Here is a 25698-nt window from a genome sequence, read left to right as displayed (position 1 = left end):
GCTCCTGGAAACTGGCACTGCATCCACAGCATCACTTCTGCATTTTATTGAACAATCACAGAGCCCAGATTCAAATGAAGGGGTCAAAGGCCCCACCTATCAATGACAGGGAGAATGAACAAATTTTGCAGTCATGGTTTTAAAATGCCACAGACGTCTTCCATCAAGTTGAGACAACTGGAAATCTGAGAGACCTCTTCACACCTTCCATTTTTCATTTTCTTATGTGTAATGTACAACGAAGACTTGCTGAGGGTTTCCCAGGTGTCTCAGTGGTAGAGAATCTGCCTGCCAATGCAGGAGACGTGGGTTCAGTCTCTGTATCAGAAAGATCCCCTTGAGAAGGAACTGGCAACCCACTCCAGTGTTCTTGCCTGGGAAATCCCATGGACAGAGAAACCTGGCAGGCTACAGTCCCTGGGATTATAAAGAGTCGGGCATGACTGAGCATGCACGCACGCACACACGCACACTGGACCAGCTGGCACTTTTTTTTTCATTTTTTTAATTGTGGTAAAATATACACAACGTTGTCTTCACCTTTGGCTGTTGTGAGTAGTGCTGCTATGAATACGTGCATACAAGTGTTTGTTTGAACATCTGATTTCAGTTCCTTTGGGTACATATCTAGGAGTGGAATTGCTGGCCCGTATGGTAGTTCAGTGTTTAACTTAAAGAGGAACCCTTAAGCCATTTTCCATATTGGTGGCACCATTTGAATTACCACTGACAATGTATGATGGTTCCAGTTTCTCCATAGCTTCACTAATGCTTGTTATTTTCTGCGTGCCTGCCTGTGCGCTCAGTCACTTCAGTCATGTCCAACTGAAGAGACCGAACGAGTCTCTTGCATTGCAGGAGAATTCTTTACCACTGACCCACCAGGGAAGACCTGTTATTTTCTACAGTAAGTGTAAAGTGGTAACTTGTGATTTTGATTTGCATTTCCCTAGTGTTGAATTGGAGAATTCAATTGGGAATTGGGGAATTCAAGGGGAATTGGGGAATTTCCCTAGTGTTAAATTGCCACTGGAGATGGCAATGGCACCCCACTCCAGTACTCTTGCCTGGAGAATCCCATGGATGGCAGAGCCTGGTAGGCTGCAGTCCATGGGGTCACTAAGAGTCGGACATGACTGAGCGACTTCCCTTTCACTTTTCACGTTCATGCATTGGAGAAGGAAATGGCAACCCACTCCAGTGGTCTTGCCTGGAGAATCCCAGGGATGGGGGAGCCTGGTGGGCTGCCGTCTCTGTGGTTGCAGAATCGGACATGACTGAAGCGACTTAGCAGCAGTGATTAATTATATTGAGCATATTTTCATGTGTCTGTTGGTCATTTATCTTCTTTGAAGAAATGTCTATTCAAGCCCTTTGGTCATTTTTTAAAAATTTGGTTATCCTTTTGTTGTTGACCTGTAAGAGTTTTTGTTACATTCTGGACCGTAAACAGTTCCTAGATAGATGATTGAAAATATTTTCCTCCCAGTCTCTGGCTTGTCATTTTACCCTCTTTACAGTGTTCTTTGGTGCATAGAAGTTTTACATTTTGATGAATTTTAATTGCTTTTGTCTTTTGTTGTTATTTTTGGTGTCACATCTAAGAATCCATTGTTGAATTTTAGGTTATGAAGATTTATTACTATCTTCTAAGAGTTTTATAGTTTTAGCTCTTACGTTTAAGTTTTGATGATTTTTAACTTAATTTATGTATATGATGTAAGCGTGTCCAAATTCATTCATGTGGGCCCATTGTATGTGGACATCAGTTGTCGCCCGGCCATTTGTTGAAAAGATGATTCATTCCTCATTAATTGGTTTTGTCCATTTACCAAAAATCCATTGCCCAAAGATGTATGGATTTATTTCTGAGCTCTTAGTTCTATTTCATTGATCTATACGCCTATCCTTATGCCAGCACCACATAACTTTGATTACTCTCAGAATTTGTACTAAGTTTTAAAATTAAGGATATATGTTCTCCAATTTTGTTCTTCTTTTTTCAAGATTACTTTGGCTATCTGGAGTCCCTTGAAATTTCAGATGGATTTTGGGATCAGCTTTTCCATTTCTGAAAAAAAAAGGCTCCTGAGAGTTTGGTAGAGATTGCACTAAATCTGTAGATTGACTCAGGGAGTGTTCCTGTTAATAATGTTACTAAGTCTTTCAACCCATTACCACAGGTCTTTAATTTCTTTGAGTAATGTTTTGTAGGATTCGTTACTGTACCTCCCTGGTTTAATTTACTCCTAAATGTTTCTCCTTTTAGATGGTATTATAACTGAAATTGTTTAATTTCCTTTTCAGATTGTTCATTGCTAGTGTTTAAAAGTATAACAGATAATTATGTTGGTCTTATCCCATAACTTTGCTGAATTCAATTATTAGCTCCATTTTTTTTTTTTTTTGGTGTGTGGATTCTTCAAGATTTTCTCTATATAAGATCATGTCTTCTGCAAATAGAGATAATTTTATCTATTTCTTTCCAAGTTAGGTGCTCTTTATTTATTTTTTCTTTCTTTATTGGCCTGCCTAGAACTTATGGACAATGTTAAATAGAAATGGCAAAAGTTGGCATTCTTATCTTGTTTCTGATTTAGAGGAAAACTGTCAGTCTTTCACCATTGAGTTTATTAGCTGTGTATTTTTTTTTAAATAAATACTTTTTACCATGTTGAAGCAGTTTCCTTTATTCCTAGTTTATTGAGTGTTTTTTTAAACCATAAAAGGATGTTGAATTTTGTCAGTTTTCTTTCCATATCAATTGAGGTGATCATATAGTATTTTCCTCACTTGTATTAATGTGCTTTGTTATATTGATTGATTTTTGTATGCTGAACTATACTTGCATTCCTGAGATAAAGCCCATCTGGTCACAGAGGATAACCATTTCAGTATGCTGCTGCATTTGTTCTGATACTGATTTGCTGAGGATTTTCACATTTGTATGCATAAGGGCTGTAGGGTTTTTTTTGATGGCTTTGATGTCTTTGTCTGGCTTTAGTATTAAGGTAATGCTGGCTTCATAGAATAAGTTAGGAACCATTCTTTTCTCTTAAGTTTTTGAGAAGATTTTGAGAAAGATTGGTGGCAATTCTTCTTTACATGATTGGTTGAATTCACCAGTGAAGCCATTGGGTCCTGGGTTTTTGTTGTTATTGGGGAGTTTTTATTGTTGATTCAATCTCTGTGCTGGTTACAAGTTTATCTTAATGATTCTGTTTCTTCTTGAGTCAGTTTTGGTACTTTGTGTGTTTCTAAGAACTTGTCCATTTTATCTAAGTTATCTGATTTATGGCAAATGATTTTTCATAATATTCTCTTTTCATTCTTCCCGTGAAGTCTGCGGTGACGTCCCCACTGTCATTTCAGATTCTGGTCATTTTGGTCTCCGCACCACCCCCACCACCTTCCACCGCTGGTCTAGCTACGGGCTTGTCAGTGCTGTTGATCTTTTAAAAGAATCAGCTTCTGGTTTCGTTGACTTTCCTTATTTTTTTTCTAGTCTCTATTTCATTTATTGACACTCTAATTTTTATTTCCTCTTTTTGAAGTTTTGGATTTAGTTGCCCCCCCCCTTTTTTTTTATTTCTTAAAGATGTAAGGTTAGGTTATTGATTTGAGATCTTATTAAAAAAATGATTTTTTTCTTTTGGTCCATGCTGTGTGGCTTGTGGGATCTTAGTTCCCCAACCAGGGATAGAACCCAGGTCCTCACGTGTCAAAGTGTGGAATCCTAACCACCGGACAGCCAGAGATTTCTGGAGATCTTATTTTTTTAAAGGGTAAATGATTTATGCAATCTGAAGAGAAATCAGAGTATTGAGATCTTACTTTTTAACAAAGACATTTAAAGCTATAAACTTCCCTTTGAAAGCTACTTTCACTGCATTCTATAGATTTTATGTTTTCATATTTATCTCAAAAAATTTGTTAATATCTCTGTGATTTCTTCTTTGACTCATTGATTGTTTAAGAGTATGTTCTTAAATTTCTGAATTTTTGTGAATTTCCCAGGTTTCCTTCTCTATTGATTTATCTTCTAGTTTGCTGATTATTTCCTCTGCTCAAATGCATCATTGAGCCCATCAGGTAATTTTTTCATCTAAATCATTGTAATTTTCAACATCAGACTTTCTGTTTGGTTCCTTTTTGTAATTTCTATTATCTCTTTATTTGTTTAGACATTGTTCTCCTGCTTTCTTTTATTTCCTTGTGCATGGTTTCCTTTAGTTCTTTGAATATATTTAAGACAGTTTATTTGATCTAAAATCTTTGTCTAGTAAATCCAATGTTTGACCTTCCTCAGAAATGACTTCTAATTATTTTCTTTCTTTTTTGCAAATGAGCCATATTCTCTTGTTTCTTTATATGTCGCTTATTTTTTTTCCCCCCAAATGGACACTTTGCGTATCATAATATGGTACTGGAAATCAGGTTTTTTACCCCTGTGATTTCTTGTTACTGCTTAGTATGGGATGTTGTTTGTTTAGTGACTCTTCTGAACTACTTTTTAAAAGACCATGGTCTTTGTCATGTTTGACCATTGAAGTCTCTTCTTGTTTGTTAATCAAGAAACTAATCACTTGACAGAGATTTCCTTAAAGGAAAAGAGTCAAAAAGGAAAAGAAAAGAAAACTCTCCCGGTCTTTTCTGATTGGTTCTGTCACTGATTGGGCCACTTCTTCAATGCTAAGCCAGGTCTTTTTCAACTCTGACTTAGCTATCATTCTCTGTGTGGAGCTTAAAGATCAGTCAGGCTTTCCTGGTGGCTCAGGTGGTAAAGTGTCTGCCTGCAATGCAGGAGACCTGGGTCTGATCCCTGGATCGGGAAAAGCCCCTGGAGAAGGAAATGGCAACCTACTCCAGTACTCTTGCCTGGAAAATCCCATGGAGGGAGGAGTCTGGCAGGCTACAGTCCATGGGTTAGCAAAGAGTCGGACATGACTGAGCAACTTCACCTTAAAGGTCAGTCAGAGGTGAAAACTTAGGGTCTTAGATATTTTGCAGGTGTGGGACACACACACGTCTCTCCTGATTGCCCAGAATATGCAGATGGCACCCAAAGCCTTTATGCCCCCATGCACCTCCCCCCTGAACTTCCCCTATCCAGACTACTCGTCCATCCATTGCAGGCCCTGTCTGCTATCCCCTGCTTTGTGTGTGTGTGTATATGTTAGTTGCTTAATCATGTCCAACTCTTTGCAACCCTATGGGCTGCAGCCCTCCAGGCTCCTCTGTCTATGAAAATCTGTAGGCAAGAGTACTGGGGCAGGTTGCCATGCCCTCCTCCAGGGGATTGCCCGAAGGGGTCAAACCTGGGTCTCCTGCATTACAGGCAGATTCTTTACTGCTTAGCCACCAGGGAAGGCCCATTGCCTGCTCCAGGGAGCTGCAAATAGAACATTCACCTTTAAATACTTCTGACAAACACTACCTGGAAAGCTACCCTAGCCCTGAGAAAGTTCCAAGACTCATCTCGCAAGGATCCATCAGACGGGTCAAATCATACAACGACAGTTCCTAGAGACCAGGATCAGGGTTGCCCCGTTTGATACCAGCAAGCCCACACCAAGAATCTGGACCACCATCCTCATGCCTGCTGGTGAGGTGGGGGTTGGGGGATAATAAGTAGGTAAATTAAAATGTCACAGTGGTTTTTTGGACTGCAAGGAGATCAAACCAGTCAATCAGAAAGGAAATCAGTTCTGAACATTCATTGGAAGGACTGATGCTGAAGCTGAAGCTCAAAAACTTTGGCTACCTGATGCGAAGAGCTGACTCATTGGAAAAGACTCTGAGGCTGGGAAAGATTGAAGGTAGGAGAAGGGGATGACAGAGGATGAGATGGTTGGATGGCATCACTGACTCAATGGACTTAAGTTTGAGCAAGATTCAGGAGTTGGTGAAGGACAGGGAAGCCTGGGGTGCTGCAGTCCATGGGGTTGCAAAGAGTCAGACATGACTGAGCAATTGAACTGAACTGAACTGAACTGTGGGTTTTCTTAGAATGAAAATTGTGTTGCTTCTTTCCTTTTTTTTTTTTTTTAATCTTAAAAGGTTTATTGTGCACAGAGGAGAAGGGCTCAGTCTTTCTTGGCTGCCACTTTCCTCATGGAGGCCATGGCGTTGCTCAGCTCCTCTCTTTCTCTTGGCATTTTTTGTGTGTCCCCACCCTTTTTTTTCCCTTTATTTAAAAAAAATTATTTAATTGGAGGCTAATTACTTTACATTCTTTTTTTAATTTATTTTTTATTGAAGGATAATTGTTTTACAGAATTTTGCTGTTTTCTGTCAAACCTCAGCATGAATCAGCCATAGGTATACATATATCCCCTCCCTTTTGAACCCCCATCTCCCTCCCCATCCCAGCCCTCTAGGTTGATACAGAGCCCCTGTTTGAGTTTGCTGAGCCATACAGCGAATTCCTGTTGGCTATCTATTTTACATATGGTAATGTAAGTTTCCATGTTACTCTTTCCATACATCTCACCCCCTCCTCCCCTCTCCCCATGTCCATAAGTCTGTTCTCTATGTCTGTTTCTCCATTGCTGCCCCATAAATACTTCCATACCATTTTTCTAGATTTCATATATATGGGTTAGAATACAGTATTTATCCTTCTCTTTCTGACTCACTTCACTCTGTATAATAGATTCTAGGTTTATCCACCTCATTAAAACTGACTCAAATGCATTCCTTTTTATGGCTGAGTAATGTTCTATTGTGTATACAACCACAACTTCTTTATCCATTCATCTGTCATTGGACATCTAGGTTGCTTCCATGTTCTAGCTATTGTAAATAGTGCTGCAATGAAAAATTTTCAATTTTGGTTTCCTCAGGGTTTATGCCTAGGAGTGGGATTGCTGTGTCATATGGTGGTTTTATTCCTAGTTCTTTAAGGAATCTCCATACCATCTTCCACGGTGGCTGTATCAATTTACATTCCCACCAACAATGCAAGAGTGTTCCCCTTTCTCCACACCCTCTCCAGCGTTTATTGTTGGTAGACTTTTTGATGATGGCCATTCTGACTGGTGTGAGGTGATATCTCATTGTAGTTTTTGATTTGCACTTCTCTAATAATGAGCGAAGAGTTGACTCATTGGAAAAGACTCTGATGCTGGGAGGGATTGGGGGCAGGAGGAGAAGGGGACAACAGAGGATGAGATGGCTGGATGGCATCACTGACTCGATGGATGTGAGTCTGAGTGAACTCCGGGAGTTGGTGATAGACAGGGAGGCCTGGCGTGCTGCGATTCACGGGGTCGAAAAAAGTCGGATGTAACTGAGCGACTGAACTGAACTGAATAATGAGTGATGTTGAGCATCTTTTCATGTATTTGTTAGTTATCTGTATGCCTTCTTTGGAGAGATGTCTGTTTAGGTTGTTTTCTCACTTTTTGATTGGGTTGTTTGTTTTTCTGGTATTGAGTTGTATGAGCTGCTTGTTTATTTTGGAAATTAATCCTTTGTCAGTTTCATTTGCTATTATTTTCTCCCATCCTGAGGGTTGCTTTTTCACCTTGCTTATAGTTTCCTTTGCTGTGCAAAAGCTTTTAAGTTTAATCAGGTCCCACTTGTTTACTTATGTTTTTATTTCCATTACTCTAGAGGTGGGTGATAGAGGATTTTGCTTTGATTTATGTAATTGAGTGTTTTGCCTATGTTTTCCTCTAAGAGTTTTATATCTTCTGGTCTTATATGTAGGCCTTTAATCCATTTTGAGTTTATCTTTGTGTATGGTGTTATGAGGTGTTCTAATTTCATTCTTTTACATGTAGCTGTCCAGTTTTCCCAGCACCATTTGTTGAAGAGGCTGTCTTTGTCCCATTGTATATTCTTGCCTTCTTTGTCAAAAATAAGGTATCCATAGGTTTCTGGACTTTCTATCTTGTTCCATTGGTCTATATTTCTGTTTTTGTGCCAGTACCATACTGTCTTGATGACTGTAGCTTTGTAGTATAACCTGAAGTCAGGAAGGGTGATTCCTCCAGCTCCATTCTGCTTTCTCAGGACTGCTTTGGCTATTCACAGTCTTTTGTGTTTCCATATGAATTGTGAAATTTTTTATTCTAGTTCTGGGAAAAGTGCCATTGGTAATTTCATAAGGATCACATTAAATCTGTAGATTGCGTTTGGTAGTATAGTCATTTTCACAGTATTGATTCTTCCTACCCAGGAACATGGAATATCTCTCCCTCTGTTTATGTCATCTTTGATTTCTTTCATCAGTGTCTTATAATTTTCTGTGTACAGTTCTTTTGTCTCCTCAGGTAAGTTTATTCCTAGATATTTAATTCTTTTTGTTGCAATGGTGAGCAGGATCGATTCCTTAATTTCTCTTTCTGAATTTTCATTGTTAGTATATAGAAATGCAAGTGATTTCTGTGTATTGATTTTGTATCCTGCAGCTTTGCTAAATTCACTGATTAGGGCTCTCTATGTATAGTATCGTGTCATCTGCAAACAGTGAGAGCTTTACTTCTTCTTTTTTGATCTGGATTCCTTTTATTTCTTTTTATTCTCTGATTGCTGTAGCTAGGATTTCCAGAACTATGTTGAATAATAGTGGCAAAAGTGGATGCCCTTGTCTTGTTCCTGATCTGAGGCTGAATGTTTTCAGTTTTTCACCACTGAGAATAATGTTTGCTGTAGGCTTGTCATATATGGCCTTTACTATGTTGATGTAGATTCCTTCTATGCCCATTTTTTGAAGAGTTTTAACCATAAATGGGTGTTGAATTTTGTCAAAGGCTTTTTCTGCATCTATTGAGATTATCATATGGTTTTTATCTTTTAATTTGTTAATATGGTGTATCACACTGATTGATTTGCATATATTGAAGAATCCTTGCATCCCTGAAATAAACCCAACTTGATCATGGTGTATGAGTTTTTGATGTTGCTGAATTCTGTTTGCTAAAATTTTGTTGAGGATTTTTGCATCTACATTCATCATTGAAATCGGCCTATAGTTTCCTTTTTTTGTGTTGTCTTTGGTTTTGGTATCAGGGTGATGGTGGTCCTGTAGAATGAATTTGGAAGTGTCCCTTCCTCTGAAATTTTTTGAAAGAGTTTTAGAGGGATAGGCATTAGCTCTTTAAATGTTTGATACAATTCTCCTGTGAAGCCATCTGGTCCTGGGCTTTTTGTTTTTTGGGAGGTTTTTGATCATAGCTTCAATTTCAGTGCTTATGATTGGGTTGTTCATAATTTCTATTTCTTCCTGGTTCAGTATTAGAAGATTGAACTTTTCTAAGAATCTGTCCATTTCTTCCCGGTTATCTATTTTATTGCCATATAGTTGTTTATAATCATCTCAGTCACTCAGTTGTGTCTGACTCTTTGCAACCCCATGAATCACAGCATGCCAGGCCTCCCTGTCCATCACCAACTCCCAGAGTTCACTCAGACTCACGTCTATCGAGTCAGTGATGCCATCCAGCCATCTCATCCTCTGTCGTCCCCTTCTCCTCCTGCCCCCAATCCCTCCCAGCATCAGAGTCTTTTCCAATGAGTCAACTCTTTGCATGAGGTGGCCAAAGTACTGGAGTTTCAGCTTTAGCATCATTCCTTCCAAAGAAATCCCAGGGCTGATCTCCTTCAGAATGGACTGGTTGGATCTCCTTGCAGTCCAAGGGACTCTCAAGAGTCTTCTCCAACACCACAGTTCAAAAGCATCAATTCTTTGGCGCTCAGCCTTCTTCACAGTCCAACTCTCACATCCATACATGACCACAGGAAAAACCATAGCCTTGACTAGACGAATCTTTGTTGGCAAAGTAATGTCTCTGCTTTTGAATATGCTATCTAGGTTGGTCATAACTTTCTTCCAAGGAGTAAGTGTCTTTTAATTTCATGGCTGTAGTCACCATCTGCAGTGATTTTGGAGCCCAGAAAAATAAAGTCTGACACTGTTTCCACTGTTTCCCCATCTATTTCCCATGAAAGGATGGGACCGGATGCCATGATCTTCATTTTCTGAATGTTGAGCTTGAAGCCAACTTTTTCACTCTCCACTTTCACCTTCATTAAGAGGCTTTTGAGTTCCTCTTCACTTTCTGCCATAAGGGTGGTGTCATCTGCATATCTGAGGTTATTGATATTTCTCCTGGCAATCTTGTTTCCAGCTTGTGTTTCTTCCAGTCCAGCGTTTCTCATGATGTACTCTGCATATAAGTTAAATAAACAGGGTGACAATATACAGCCTTGACATACTCCTTTTCCTATTTGGAACCAGTCTGTTGTTCCATGTCCAGTTCTAACTGTTGCTTCCTGACCTGCATACAAATTTCTCAAGAGGCAGATCAGGTGGTCTGGTATTCCCATCTCTTTCAGAATTTTCCACAGTTTATTATGATCCACACAGTCAAAGGCTTTGGCATAATCAATAAAGCAGAAATAGATGTTTTTCTGGAACTCTCTTGCTTTTTCCATCATCCAGCGGATGTTGGCAATTTGACCTCTGGTTCCTCTGCCTTTTCTAAAAGCAGCTTGAACATCAGGAAGTTCACGGTTCACATATTGCTGAAGCCTGGCTTGGAGAATTTTAAGCATTACTTTACCAGCGTGTGAGATGAGTGCAATTGTGCGGTAGTTTGAGCATTCTTTGGCATTGCCTTTCTTTGGGATTGGAATGAAAACTGACCTTTTCCAGTCCTGTGGCCACTGCTGAGTTTTCCAAATTTGCTGGCATATTGAGTGTAGCACTTTCACAGCATCATCTTTCAGGATTTGAAATAGCTCAACTGGAATTCCATCACCTCCACTAGCTTTGTTCATAGTGATGCTTTCTAAGGCCCACTTGACTTCACATTCCAGGATGTCTGGCTCTAGGTCAGTGATTACACCATTGTGATTATCTTGGTCGTGAAGATCTTTTTTGTACAGTTCTTCTGTGTATTCTTGCCATCTCTTCTTAGTTTCTTCTGCTTCTGTTAGGTCCATACCATTTCTGTCCTTTATTGTGCCCATCTTTGCATGAAATGTTCCTTTGGTATCTCTGATTTTCTTGAAGAGATCTCTAGCCTTTCCCATTCTGTTGTTTTCCTCTATTTCTTTGCATTGATCGCTGAAGAAGGCTTTCTTATCTCTTCTTTGGAACTCTGCATTCAGATGTTTATATCTTCCTTTTCTCTTTTGCTTTTCACTTCTCTTCTTTTCACAGCTATTTGTAAGGCCTCCCCAGACAGCCATTTTGCTTTTTTGCATTTTTTTTCCATGGGCATGGTCTTGATCCCTGTCTCCTGTACAATGTCATGAACCTCATTCCATAGCTCATCAGGCACTCTATCTATCAGATCTAGTCCCTTAAATCTATTTCTCACTTCCACTGTACAATCATAAGAGATTTGATTTAGGTCCTACCTGAATGGTCTAGTGGTTTTCCCTACTTTCTTCAATTTCAGTCTGAATTTGGCAATAAGGAGTTCATGGTCTGAGCCATAGTCAGCTCCTGGTCTTGTTTTTGCTGACTGTATGGAGCTTCTCCATCTTTGGCTGCAAAGAATATAATCAATCTGATTTCGGTGTTGACCATCTGGTGATGTCCATGTATAGAGTCTTCTCTTGTGTTGTTGGAAGAGGGTGTTTGTTATGACCAGTGCATTTTCTTGGCAAAACTCTATTAGCCTTTGCCCTGCTTCATTCTGTATTCCAAGGCCAAATTTGCCTGTTACTCCAGGTGTTTCTTGACTTCCTACTTTTGCATTCCAGTCCCCTATAATGAAAAGGATATCTTTTTTGGGTGTTAGTTCTAAAAGGTCTTGTATGTCTTCATAGAACTGTTCAACTTCAGCTTCTTCAGCGTTACTGGTTGGGGCATAGACTTGGATTACTGTGATATTGAATGGTTTGCCTTGGAAACGAACAGAGATCAGATATTTACAATTGTTACAATCTTCTTGGATTGATCCCTTGATCGTTATGTAGTGTCCTTTCTTATACCTTGTAATCTTTATTTTAAGGTGTATTTTGTCTGATATGAGAATTACTACTTCAGCTTTCTTTTGCTTCCGATTGACATAGAATATATTTTCCCATCCTCTCACTTTCAATCTATATGTGTCTTTAGGTCTGAAGTGGGTTTTTTGTAGACAGCATATATATGGGTCTTGTTTTTTTATCCATTCAGCCAGTCTGTGTCTTTTGGTTGGAGCATTTAAACCATTTACATTTAAAGTAATTATTGATATATATGTTCCTATTGCCATTGTCTTAATTGTTTGGGGTTGATTTTGTAGATCTTTTTTTTTTTTTTTCCTGTTGTATTTCTTGACTGTATAAGTCCCTTTAACATTTGTTGTAAAGCTGGTTTGGTGGTACTGAATTCTCTTAACTTTTGCTTGTCTGAAAAGCTTTTTATTTCTCCATCAATTTTGAATGAGATACTTGCCGGGTACAGTAGTCTTGGTTGTAGATTTTTCCCTTTCAGTACTTTAAATATACCCTCACATTCCCTTCTGGCCTGCAGAGTTTCTGCTGAAAGATCAGCTGGTAAGTGCATTTGGTTGCCCTTGTGTGTTACTTGTTGCTCCTCCCTTGCTGCTTTTAATATTCTTTCTTTGTGTTTAGTCTTTGTTAGTTTGATTAGTATGTGTCTTGGCCTGTTTATCCTTGGATTTATCCTATATGGGACTCTTCATGCCTCTTGGACTTGAGTGAATATTTCCTTTTCCATGTTGGGGAAATTTTCAACTAATACTCTCTTCAAAAGTTTTCTCATACCCTTTCTTTTTCTCTTCTTCTTCTGGGACCCCTATAATTTGAATGTCTGTTCATATGATATGGTCCCAGAGGTCTCTGAGACTCTCCTCAGCTCTTTTCATTCCTTTTACTTTATTCTGCTCTTCAGAAGTTATTTCCACCATTTTATCTTCCAGCTCACTGATTTGTTCTTCTGCTTTAGATATTCTGCTGTTGATTCCTCCTAGAGTATTTTTAATTTCAGTAATTGTGTTGTCTCTGTATGTTTATTCTTTAATTCTTCTAGGTCTTTATTAATTGATTCTTGCATTTTCTCCATTTTGTTTTCAAGGTTTTTGATAATCTTTACTATCATTGTTCTGAATTCTTTTCCAGGTAGTTTTCCTATTTCCTCTTCATTTATTTATACTTCTGTGTTTCTAGTGTGCTTCATTTGTGTTGTATTTCTCTGCCTTTTCATTATTTTTTTTAAAAAGTTATTGTGTTTGAAGTCTCCTTTTCCCAGGCTTCAAGGAAAGTTGAATTCTTTCCTTGAAGAAGGTTGAATTCTTTCTTCCTTTTGGTTTCTTCCATTCTAAGATTGGTCCAGTGGTTGGTGTGAGCTTCGTATAGGGTGAGATTTGTGCTTAGTTTTTGTTTCTTGGTTTATCTTCTGATGGCAAGGCTGAGTGAGGTGGTAATCCTATCTGCTGATGGTTAGGTTTGTATTTTTGTTTTGTTTGTTGTTTAGATTAGACGTCCTGCACAGAGTGCTACTGGTGGTTGGGTGATGCTGGATCTTGTATTCAAGTGGTTTCCTTTGTGTGAGTTCTCACTGTTTGATACTCCCTAGGGTTAGTTCTTTGGTAGTCTAGGATCTTAGAGTCAGTGTTCCCACTCCAAAGGCTCAGGGCTTGATCTCTGGTCAGGAACAAAGATTCTACAAGTGGTTTGCTATGGCATTAAATGAGATTACAACAAATATCCAAAAACGAGAAACCAAAGATGAATCCCAGACAAATGGTAGTTACAAAATCAGGCAAATAATAATTAAAATAATGGAATATACACATATACACCCATGAGCAAAGTCAAAACAGTCCAACAAAAATAAAGTACAGTAGACTGACCTGGCTAATAAAGGAAATAAATTATATTTACCAATTAAGAACAAAACTAACTTAAGCACAAACTGGAAAACAAAACTAAAGGTGCCAAGTGGGGAATAAAGCAATGAAAACAACACTTAACAAATATGTTGAAAGAAAGGAAAGAAATAATAAATATGCAAAGTTAAATAGAGGTAGATAAAGAAGATTTATATACATTAAAAAATTAACTGCAAGGGGGAAAGAACAGTAGGAAAAGCAAACAAAGGAATAAATGTAGAAAAAACAATAGGTTTAACAAGTTAAAAATTAAAGATAGAAAAAAAAAGAGAAAAAAAAAAGAGGAAAATTCCATGGAACTGCAAAAGCCCAACATAGAGGCAGAGGTTTAAGACAACAATAAAAAATGTGACTAAGAAAAAAAAAAAAGCTCAAAAGCTTAACTGGATTCTTAGTGCCAATAAAATCAACAACTACAACGGGGGTGGGGGGTGAAAGGGAAAAAAAATCCAAAAGAATCTACAGAACAAGTAAAAAAAATATTTTTCTTGAGTCACTGCTGTCAGAGTCCTTTCCCGCACTGGGAGTCAGAGTCCACCTCACCTCCCTAGGATGCCCTCCAACACTGTGCTGATCTCTGGACCTGCTGTGGGGGCAGCTCAGATTCTAATCTGGTCCTACTCCTGTGTGTTCTTGCCTCCGATGTCCACAGCTATCAGAACTAGTGTGTTTACTTTTGTGGGAGCTCTCAATGGCCTTTTATATATTCCATAGATACAAAGTCTGCCTAGTCCACACAAAGATCGTGTGGATTTAATCTGCAGCTTGTACAGCTGGTGGGAAAGGTTTGGGTCTTCTTCCCTAGCCACACTGCCCCTGGGTTTCAACTGTGGTTTTATTTCCACCTCTACACGTGGGTCATCCACTGGGGTTTCCTCCTGAGGCTGCCCTGGAGGGCTTGGGTTTGCCCCTGTGAGGGCCAGGTGTGGAGGTGGTGCAGTTGCTTGGGTCGCAGGGGTTCTGGCAGCACCAGGTAGTCAGAGGGGTTGGCGGCTAGGGCAGCAGGAAATATAGTGCTCTAGAAGGGTATGGCCAGAGAAGGCAATGGCAACCCACTCCAGTACTCGTGCCTGGAAAATCCCATGGGTAGAGGAGCCTGGTAGGCTGCAGTCCATGGGGTCGCTAAGAGTCTGACACAACTGAGCAACTTCCCTTTCACTTTTCACTTTCATGCATTGGAGAAGGAAATGGCGACCCACTCCAGTATTCTTGCCTGGAGAATCCTAGGGACAGGGGAACCTGGTGGGCTGCCCTCTATGGGGTCGCACAGAGTCGAACATGACTGAAGTGACTTAGCAGCAGCAGCAGCAGCAGCAGAAGGGTATGGCAACCAGTATTGGCCAATACGCTCCAGTATTCTTGCCTGGAGAACCCCTTCTCTGATAGAGAAGCCTGGAAGGCCATAGTCTACAGGGTCGCAAAGAGTCAGACACTATCGAAGCAACCCTGCATGTATTGACAGGACTTTTTCTGCCTGTGGCAGCTCTGCCCCAGTGAGAGTTGAATGTGGAGGTGGTGCAGCTGCTTGGCTTGTGGGGACCCTGGCAGTGCCAAGGGTGCAGGGACATGGACTGCCTCGGCTGCAGGAGTTATGGTTCTATCACAGTCTTTTTCCGAGCCTCTTGTAGCTGGCAATCAGAAGGCCTCTTTGGTCAGTCTTTCTCTGTAGCTCAGCCCATTCAGGCACTTAGAGGGCTTCCTTGCCCGGGGTCCTGCTCTGTAGATCGTTGCATCAGTCACTGAAAAAAGCACCCTAGCTGGGGTCCTACTCTGTAGTTCAGTGCGTCAGGCGTTTGATGGGCCAGCCTCTCTACTGTTCAGCTGCCAATGCTGGTGTGTGGGGAGAGAGAGGCTTGGTGATGGCTCCCCTTCCATGTGTGACTCAGCAGTATCACCTTGCTTCCATGGCTGCCTGGCCTTCCTCCACAGGCATTTCCCACCACGATCTCCCTCACATCCCCTCAATCTGTCTGTCTGCAGTCAACAGCAGCCCTCACCCTGGTATTGTTCCACAATCCCTAAACTCCAGCTCCAAGCCGCTGCACGTTCCAGGGGACCAGCGCTCCTGTTCAGGGTATGTATGGCTGCAGCAAGTAGGCTGCCACAGATCAGCTGTTTCACTCTCAGCCTTAAATGTTGGAGACAGTGGCACCAACGTATGGATCAGACCCCTGCTTCAGTTCCCCCACCTGCCGAGGGCAGGTCCAGTCCTACTAACACTCCTGTTTTTCTCCCTAATTCCTTCATCCTACCAAGTTTTGCATGGTTCTACATACTCTTTTCCACTGGTCAGGTCCTCCTGTCTGCGCTCAGCTGGTGTTCTGTGTGCGCTTGTGTGTCTGAAGGTGTATTCCTCATGTATCCGTGGAGAGAGATGTACTGTGTGTCCATCTCCTCCTCCGCCATCTTGTTCTCTCCCCCGACCCTTTTCTTGATGAACTTGAGGGCCCGCTTGTCCTTGGAGACCTTGAGCAGCTCCATGACCTGCTGCTCATAAGATGCACACCTCCCAGATCACGTTCTGCACAAATGTGGTGTGTTTGGTAAGGTGCCCGCGACGGCCACTGTGCCTCAGCTTGCTCACATTCTTGGTCACCTTGCAGCTCTTGCTGAGGCCCATGGCCATGGGGTAGCTCAGAGCCATGGCTGCTGTTCTTCAAAGGCTGCCACTGTGGAAGGACCACATGTTCCTTTTTTAATGTTCCCCTGGGGGCTGTAAAATTTTGTTCAAATTCAGAGTTCTATAAAAGTCAATCCTGATAAGTTTTTGCCAGCTTTATAATTGTTTTCTAAAGTCTCTTACTTTTCCATTTTTAATGACATCATCAGATCTCTTGATTTTAATTCTACAGTATCTCTAAAATGTGACTTCTCTATGTATTTATTTATATTTCTTTATTTGGCTACCTCAGATCTTAGTTGCAGTAAGTAGAATCTTGGTTGCATCCGGTGGTATCTTTCCTTGCGGTGCATGGATTCTCGAGTTGTGGCACCTGGGCTTCGTTGCCTCTGGCATGTGAGATCCTAGCTCCCTGAGTAGGGATTGAACCCATGCCCCGTGCATTGGAAGGCGGATTCTCAACCACTGGACCACCAGGGAAGTACTGAGGATGGCTTTCTTCTACCAAAGCTCAGTAGGAATATCCGTCTCCTTCAGCTACCACTCTGTCTCTGGCTTCCCATAACCATCCCTCCCAAGGCCCTCAGGCCTGCAGTTACAATGGTCCCCATTATTACTAACCCTGATGTGTGACACCATCCCAAGTTTGCTTCTCTTAAATGCACCCGCACCTTGGAACATGATCCCTTTACTAGACTCTCTTCAGTTGCCCCTGCTGCTTCAGGTCAAGTGCTCTGTCAACATCTTGCCAACAACCTGACTGGTTATCATGAGACTATATTCTGGCTGAGGAGAGGTTGGCAACGTGTCCCGTGGCATCACCTGTGAGCTTTTCTTGGGTCTTCTCCTCTCTTCTTTGCTTCTTCTCTTTCTCCTGCCTTGGATATAATGCTGCCAACCATCCTGGGTGCCGAGGACAAGGGCCACCCTTAGGAAGGCAATGTCATGCCCTGGAAGGAGCCTGCCTCCTGAGGGCCTCATGGGGAAGAAGTGATGTCAATTGTGTGATTCTGGGTGAACTGCTTCATCTTTTTAAATCTTAGTTTCCTTATCTGCAAAGTGGGTCTTAGTACTAGCGGCCCGCAGGCTTACAATGAAGACAAAAGGAGATAATTTACACACAGGCCTGCACAAAAGAATGCAACCAAACAAAAGGGGGTCCCATACATATTGTGAATTTGCCTTCAGTGAAAACTTCAAACCTTTATACTCCTTCAGGGAAGATGCACAACCTATCTTTACTTTCACCAAGGGAATAACACCTTAGATTTGCAGTTTGCAAAGCACCTTAATGTTCGTTATATTTAATCCATGCAACACTTCCGGGAGGGAGGAGGCAGTTTGGCATGACTATTTAAAAAATTTTTTTATTAGGAAAGGTAGAGCCATAGGAGAAAGAGATGACCTGCAGAAAGATACATAACTGGTTAACTAAAGAGGGACAGAATCAAGTCTAGAATTCTGTCAGTTGACCTCCACATGAGAGAAGAAGGCAACTGAATGTCCTTGTTGGGAAATCTTACTATGCTTATTAAAAATTGCCCTGTGGCAAAACATCAGGTCTCTGATACCAGCTTCTGTCAGAGGCCAGTCTGCAAGTTGTTCCCTGAGAGAACGTGGCGCCTCGTCAGGACGGGGGCGTGGGACACAGTTGAAGGGCTTCCTGGGACAAGGGAACAATGGGCAAAGTCCACAAACAAATGTGAAGAATTGGAGAAAAAACCCCTCAGAGTCTATGATGCTTGGTATTAAGACAACCTTGTGGCTGTCATCGTTTTTCTTTCTAGCAAGGAACTCATAGAGTCAGACATGACTGAAGCGACTTAGCAGCAGCAGCAGCAGGGAACTCAAGAAAGAGGACGTGGAGAAGCCAGAGCATTGTGATTTGCAGCTAGAAAGGAAACTTCGAGCCTCTGATAGTATGAGCCTAATGATGTCTGCTTTCCAGGTCACAGGGGGAGGCAGGCACCTGAGCTGGCAGCCCGACAAGTAGCCCCAAGGGCTCGCCTAGATCTGTGCACTATTTCAGCGATGCGCACCAGTCCGTTTTGGGTGAAAGACTATGATTAAACCACGGCAATTAACGGTTGCGACTTACAGGGCAAGGGTTTTAAATTTTTAAAGAAAATTTTTGGTCACACTGTGAGGCACATGTGTGTGTGGGATCTTAGTTTCCCAACCAGGGGTTGAACCCACGTCCCCGCATTGGAAGCATGAAGCCTTAACCATGGGATATCACTTCACACCTGTCAGAATGGTTGTCATCCAAAAGACAACAAATAACAAATGCTGTCCAGGGCGAGGAGAAAAAGGAACCCTCGGATACTGTTGGTAGGAATGTAAGTTGGTGCAGCCACTGTGGAAAACAGCATGGAGGTTTCTCCAAAAAACAAAAGTAGAGCTACCATGAAGAGTGAGAATTGTTAGCTGTTCACACTAACTGAGTTAGTTTCCAACTCTTTGTGACCCCATGGACTTTAGCCCGCCAGGCTCTTTCTATCCATGGAACTCTCCAGGGAGGAATATTGGAGTGGGTAGCCATTCCTTTCTCCAGGGGATCTTCTTGACCCAGGGATCCAACCCAGGTCTCCTGCATTGCAGGCAGATTCTTTACCATCTGAGCCAGCAGGAAATCCCAGAGCTACCGTGTGATCCAGCAATTCCACTCTGGGGTGTGTATATATATATATATATATATAAAACCTTCAAAACGTTAATTCAAAAATATATACGCACCGTAATGCTTCTAGTAGCACTATTTACAATCACCAAGATGATGGCTGGATAAAGAAGATGTGTTGTGTGTATACATCTGTGTATATGTACATACGCATAATGGAGTACTCAGCCGTGAAAAAAGAATGAAACTTTGCATTTGGAGCAGCATAGTTGACTTGGAGGACATTGTGCTAAGTGAAATAAGTAAGACAGAGAAAGACAAACACTGTATGCTATCACATGTGGAATCTAAAAAATAACAAAAACCTAGCGAATATAACCAAAAAGCAGAATCCCAGAAAAAGAGGAACAAACTAGTGGGAACCAGTGGGGGTGGGGAGGAGCGATACAGGGATGGAGGGGTGAGAGATACAAAGTACTGGGTGTGAAACAGGCTCCAAGGGTGTATTTACAGAACAATATGGGAAATATAGTGACTGGTAATTATAAATGGAGTATAACCTTTAAAAATTGTATAAAATGTGAGAATTACACATGCGCAAAGAATGGCCAGATTTTATGTTCTATTTAGTCTGCTAGTACTTTCTATCTATTCTTCAGCCAGTTCTATAGCATCTTGCTGCTGTTTAGTCCCTGAATCATCTCTGACTCCTTTGTGACCCCACGGAGTGTAGTTCGCTAGGCTCCTCTGTCTATGGGATTTCCCAGATAAGAATACTGGAGTGGGTTGCTATTTCCTTCTTCAGTGTATCTTCCTGACCCAGGGATTGAACCCTTGTCTCTTGCATTGGCAGGCGTAGTTTTTAACCACTGAGCCACCTGGGAAGCCTGTTCTATATCATAGTTATTACCATAACTTGAAAATAATTCCTCCTCCTTGCTTTTCTACAGAAATGCTTTTGCAATTTTTTTCTCCATTTGTTCTTCAGAATTGAATGATCAATAAAATGTATATTCTCAAGAAAACAAAAATATATTGGCATTTTGGTTAGAATTGAAATGAATCTCTAAGTCAATTTTGGCAGCATGGATACCTTTACAATATTAAGTCTTACTAGCCATGAACAAAATATGTTTCTCTGTTAATTCAGGTCCTTTAAAAGTCTCTTAATAAATTTGCTTAATATTCCCCATGAGTTATTGATGTCTTCTGTTTAGATTTAATGGGTATCCAATCTTCCCTGATGTGCCTATGAATGTGGCCTTTTTATTAAAAAATGTCCTCTAATTATTTGTTACTGATATGTAGAATGAAATGAACTTTTAAACATTAATATCATAGCCAATCATCTTGGCAAAATCACCTTTTTATTTCTAATAATTTATCTGTGAGTTCTATTCATTGTCTCTGAAAATGGTCATATCAGATGCAAATAGTTTCAGCTTTATTTTCTTCTTTCTAATTTATGCTTCTGTTTATTTTCTTGCCTCATTGCACTAAGACATCTAATAAAGTATTCAGTAGAAATAGTGATGGTGGGTACATGGGTCCTGTTTATTTTAAACGGAATGCTTCTAAGATTTATTCTCTTAAGATGATGTAAATTTCTGTAGTAAAAGTTCCTCTTTATTGCACTCAGTCGCTGTCACATCTGACTCTTTGCGACCCCACGGACTGGAGCCCACCAGGCTCCTCTGTCTGTGGAATTTTCCAGGCAAGAATCCTGGAGTGGGTTGTCATTTCCTTCTCCAGGTTCCTCTTTATTACTAATTTACAAATGACTTTTTTCCATGTAATCACATTGCAATGTAGCAAATGCTTTTTTCTGCATCTACTGAAATGATCATTTTTTCTTTCTTAATGTGGTGAACTACAAGTATTTTCTGATGTGAAACTCTGCTTTTATACCTAGTAGGGTAGATTGCAGAGATAGCCATAATTTTTCACTTCTCCACACAACCATATCCTGTGCAGTATTACGATACAGTTCCTCCCATAAACAGGTGGAGTTCATTCTCCCATCCTTGAATCTGGGCAGGTGTTGTGGCTTGCTTTTATCAACAGAAGCAGTGGAAATGCCTGCATGCCAGTTCCAAGCCTCTGGAGGCCTTGCAGCTTCCACTTCTACTTCCTCTCTTGGAGCCCTGCTCCTATCCTATGAATAAGACTGGACTAGACATCTGTGTGATGAAAGACACGTGTGGTCCGGTTATCCTATCACCCCAGAAGCCAGCCAGCCGATCACAAGATACATGAGTGAGGATATCCTGGATTGGCTGGCGTCCAACAAACATCCCAGTTGATAGCAAACACACGGGTGACTCTGCCTGAGGTCAGCCACGGCTGGCCCGGATCAGCATCACTGCCTAGCTAACTACAGACCCATAAACAATAATGCATGCTTATCATTGTAAGCTACTGAGCACTAGAATAAACCCAAATTGGTCAAATAAGGTGCACTACCTTATTTAAATATTATCATATATGACTTCATTTTTTTGATATTCATGAATGAAATGAGTTCATAATTTTTGTTTCTTTTTCAAAAATTTATTTTTAATTGAAGGATAATTTCTTCACAGTATGTGTTGGTTTCTGCCAAACATCAACATTTTTCTTTCTATGCTTTTGGTTTCTGATATTAGGATATTGGTTACCTTTTAGAATAATATAGGGGGATATTTCCTCTTTTTTATTTTTGGGGAGAGTAAGATTAAGATGACTTGGTTCTTGAAAGTTTGTTTGGAAAAGCATGTAGATTTGTTATTTTGGGGGAAGAATTTGTACTACTCTTATATTTCTTTAATAGTTATAAGTATTCAATTAAAAAATTTCTCAAGTCAGATCTGATGTCACATTTTTCTAGGAATTTGTTCAATTTAACCTAAGTTTTGAAATTCCCAGCATGTAATTATTGATGGTATCTTCTATTATACAATTCTATTCTATTCTATTATAAAATTCTGTTTTATCTCTAGTTGTGTTTCTTTTAAAATTATTTACCTGAATCATCTCTTTTTCTTGATTAGCCTTTTCAGAGCATTGTCTATTTTGTTATTTATTTTTCTAAGAACCAGCTTCTAACTATATGGATATACTCCATTTTACTCTTTAAATGTATTTCTTTGGAATCAATGAAATATGGTGATCTGCTATTAATCAATGAAATAAATTTCCCATGAACCACCACTTCTGTTGCAGCTCATAAGTTTTGATGTGCAGTATTCATTATTACTCACCCTTAGTATTTTAGAGCTTCCAGTGTGATTTATTCTTTAATTCATGATTTCAGTGGCAGTGTTTTCAGTTATTCAAATAGAGCTTTTAATTGATACTTGTGTTGTGATCCTCTAACATCATTTTCGTATTTCCCAAGAACGTGGTCTGAGAAACTGTTTTCTGGATTTCACTGAGGCTTCTTCATGGCCTGGCACATGATTTGTTTGTGTAAATATTCCTGTGTACCTGAAAAGTGTGTGCACTCTCATTATTATCCGTGTCTGTCTGTAAGGTGAAGCTCATTCTTCGTGTGGTTGGGATCTTCTAAGTTTGCCGATTTTGTTTCTGATCGATTAATTATTAAGGAATACATGGTGAAATGCTGGTGGATTTTTCCATCTCTTTGTGAAGTTGTGTTAAGTTTTGCTTCATATCTCGGCAGGCACTTTCATTAGATATCAACACGTTTAGAATGACTGGATTTTCTTGGCGAAGTGAAACTTCCATCATTATGTACTGACACTCTCTTTCCCTAATTATTCTCTTGGTCATAAAGTCTATTTTGTCTGACACTGTAAGTTCCTAAAAAAAAGAAGTCAGGACTATCACACCTAAAAGCGGCTCACTAGTTCCAGTTTTAGTCTCATTCGTTCTTTCTAATTTGATAGAGGATTGGAAGTGAGAAGGACAACAGAATTTTCAAGGAAAGAACAAAGCTTTGCATAATCTACAAATAACACCCCCAGTAAAATGTATTCTCTATCTCTGGGGCCGATGTGTTGGAAGGTCCCATGTAGGTTCCACAAAAGTAATAGTATTCAGGTTGCAGTGAATGCTGGGCTTGTATTAGAGAAGTGCTTCAGCCCACTCACAAAAGAAACATACTGGAGCCGGTGGCGGATCCCGGGAAGTGGAGACCCGGGGTCCCGGCAGCGGGGCGGCCCGCGGGCCACGGCAGGGATGCACCGTCGTGGGGTGGGAGCTGGCGCCATCGCCAAAATTAAAAAAAAAAAAAAAAGAAACATACTATTCTTATTACACATACATAACATGCAGAGGGGGCTCCCAGGTGGCACAGTGGGAAAAGATCTGCCTGCCAATGCAGGAGACACAAGAGATGTGGGTTTGAACCCTGGGTCGAGAAGATCCCCTGGAGGAGGAAATGGTAAACCCCTCCAGTATTCTTGCCTGGAGAATCCCATGGACAGAGGAGCCAGTCCATACGCTACCTTCACAGTTTTCCCCCAATTTTGTTGGTTACAGGTGAAGAAGGAGTTGCATGTCTTGTAATATTCTAGATAGGCTCCTCTACCAGTGGCTGTTTAATGTTGAGGTCCCTTTGTTCATACTGTGATGAGCTGTTTCACGGTACTTTTTAGCAACTACATTTTTAGATTATCTGGTGTTTCCACCCTGCTCTCCTGGCTTCATCAGATTTTATCCTGTGGATCTCACTATCCGGTTATTCACCCTGTTTTTTTTCAGAGTTGGTAGCTAAATTTTGTGCATCTATTGTGAGATTCCTGAACTTCTCCATGTATATTTTTTTTTCTGTGAGTGATTCTTGCATAAGAATGATTTTCAGAGCAGCTTGTTTAACATGATGACCTTTAAAGCATTTATTCTAACTTCTGTAGTATCTCACTTATATTTTAAGGACAGTCCCCTTGGGTAGCATTAAGACATCAAGTAATTTATGTATTTGTTGTCTATTGTTTTTACAGGGGTACTTGAGGAGGTTAACAAATATCTTTGCTCCTGTCTTAGTTCAGAATCATCAACTACTCCAAAAACATGTCAGCTGTCATTGAATATATTTCCCCTTTTAGTTTTAGTAATAAAAGTGAATTTAGTTATGCCCTTGAAATAGCTGTATTTTTGACCATCTACCCTGACTTAGCATTTAGTAAGGGATTGGCTTTTTTCCAAGAAAATTTGTGATAGCTATTGTATAATCCAGCCGGTTATTGTCCCTTTTCATTTTCTTCGTTGTGGTAAAAAACACGAAGCACAAAATATGCCATTTTAACCATTTTAAAGTACATTTTTATATACCATTTTAACCAATAAGTGCATTCACATCATGCAGCCATCACCACCATCCACTCCAAACTTTTCATTTTGCAAAACAGAAACTCTATGCCCATTGAACAACCTTCCTCTCCCCCTTCCTTCAGCTCCTGGAAACCACCATTCTACTTCCTGCTTTTGAATGTGGCTGCTCTTGGAAACTCACAGAAGTGGAATCACAGGGTACTTGTCCTTTTGTGACTGGCTTATTTCACTTAGCATATCTTCAAGGTTCATTCATATCAAAGCATCAGAGTTTCCTTCCTTTTTGAGGTTGAATAATAGTCATTTGTCGCTGTCGTTTAGTTGCTAAGTCCTGTCCGACTCTTTTTGTGACCCCATGGACTGTAGCCCACCGGGCTCCTCTGTCTGTGGGATTTCCCGGGCAAGAATATTGTAGGGGGTTGCCATGGCCTTCTCCAGGGGATCTTCCTGGCCCAGGGATGGAACCCACGTCTCTTATGTCTCCTGCATTGGCAGGAGTACCACTGGTGCCACCTGGGAAGCTCACAGCAGTCATGATCAATATATATGCCACACTTAGTTTATCCATTCATGGACTGATAGGACACTTGGGTCGCTCACACATTTTGTCCAGTGCGAATAATGCTGCTCTGTACACCGCTGAACAGCTTTTAGATTTTAAGATAAGACAAACAAAAAATATTAAGTCAGGATTGGGTATGGGTGTTCTGGGCATGGACAATTCTTGAACAACAGAAATATAATGATAACGTTCTCCTTCATGGGGTCAGGGTAAGAAAGTTGCTGGATCAAGAGTGTCAGTATGGTAATAAGAGAAGGGAGAAAGTAGTGCTATTCTATTATTTACTGGAAGAATATTGCTATTTTGAATTCAGTTCAGTTCAGTGGCTCAGTCGTGTCTGACTCTTTGTGACCCCATGAATCGCAGCACGCCAGGCCTCCCTGTCCATGGAGATTACTCAACATAAGGTGCCATCAAGTTGAAAGGTGTTCCCAGTACAAGATCTGAAGTACTTTGTTTAATTTAAAAGAAAGAAAGAAAGTGAAGTCGCTCAGTTGAGTCCGACTCTTTGCCACTCCATGGACTATAGCCCCCCAGGCTCCTCTGTCAATGGGATTCTTCAGGTAAGAGTACTGGAGTGGGTTGCCATTTCCTTCTCCAGAGGATCTTCTCGACCCTGGGATTGAACTCGGGTCTCCTGTATTGCAGGCAGACTCTTCACCATCTGAGCCGCCAGGGAATTGCCTTGTTTAATTTAGCTGAGTGTAAAATTGCTCTGAGGCAAGGAGGATTATCTTTCGCTACTAGATGAAGGAACAGGCTA

The sequence above is a fragment of the Bos grunniens genome, chromosome 21 (genome assembly GCF_055505025.1).
Source record: "Bos grunniens cultivar Pamir isolate PY7600 chromosome 21, Bosgru_T2T1.0, whole genome shotgun sequence".
NCBI classification, from domain to species: Eukaryota; Metazoa; Chordata; class Mammalia; order Artiodactyla; family Bovidae; genus Bos; species Bos grunniens.
The sequence above is the reverse complement of the archived record's forward strand: the minus strand, read 5'-3'. Positions refer to the sequence as shown.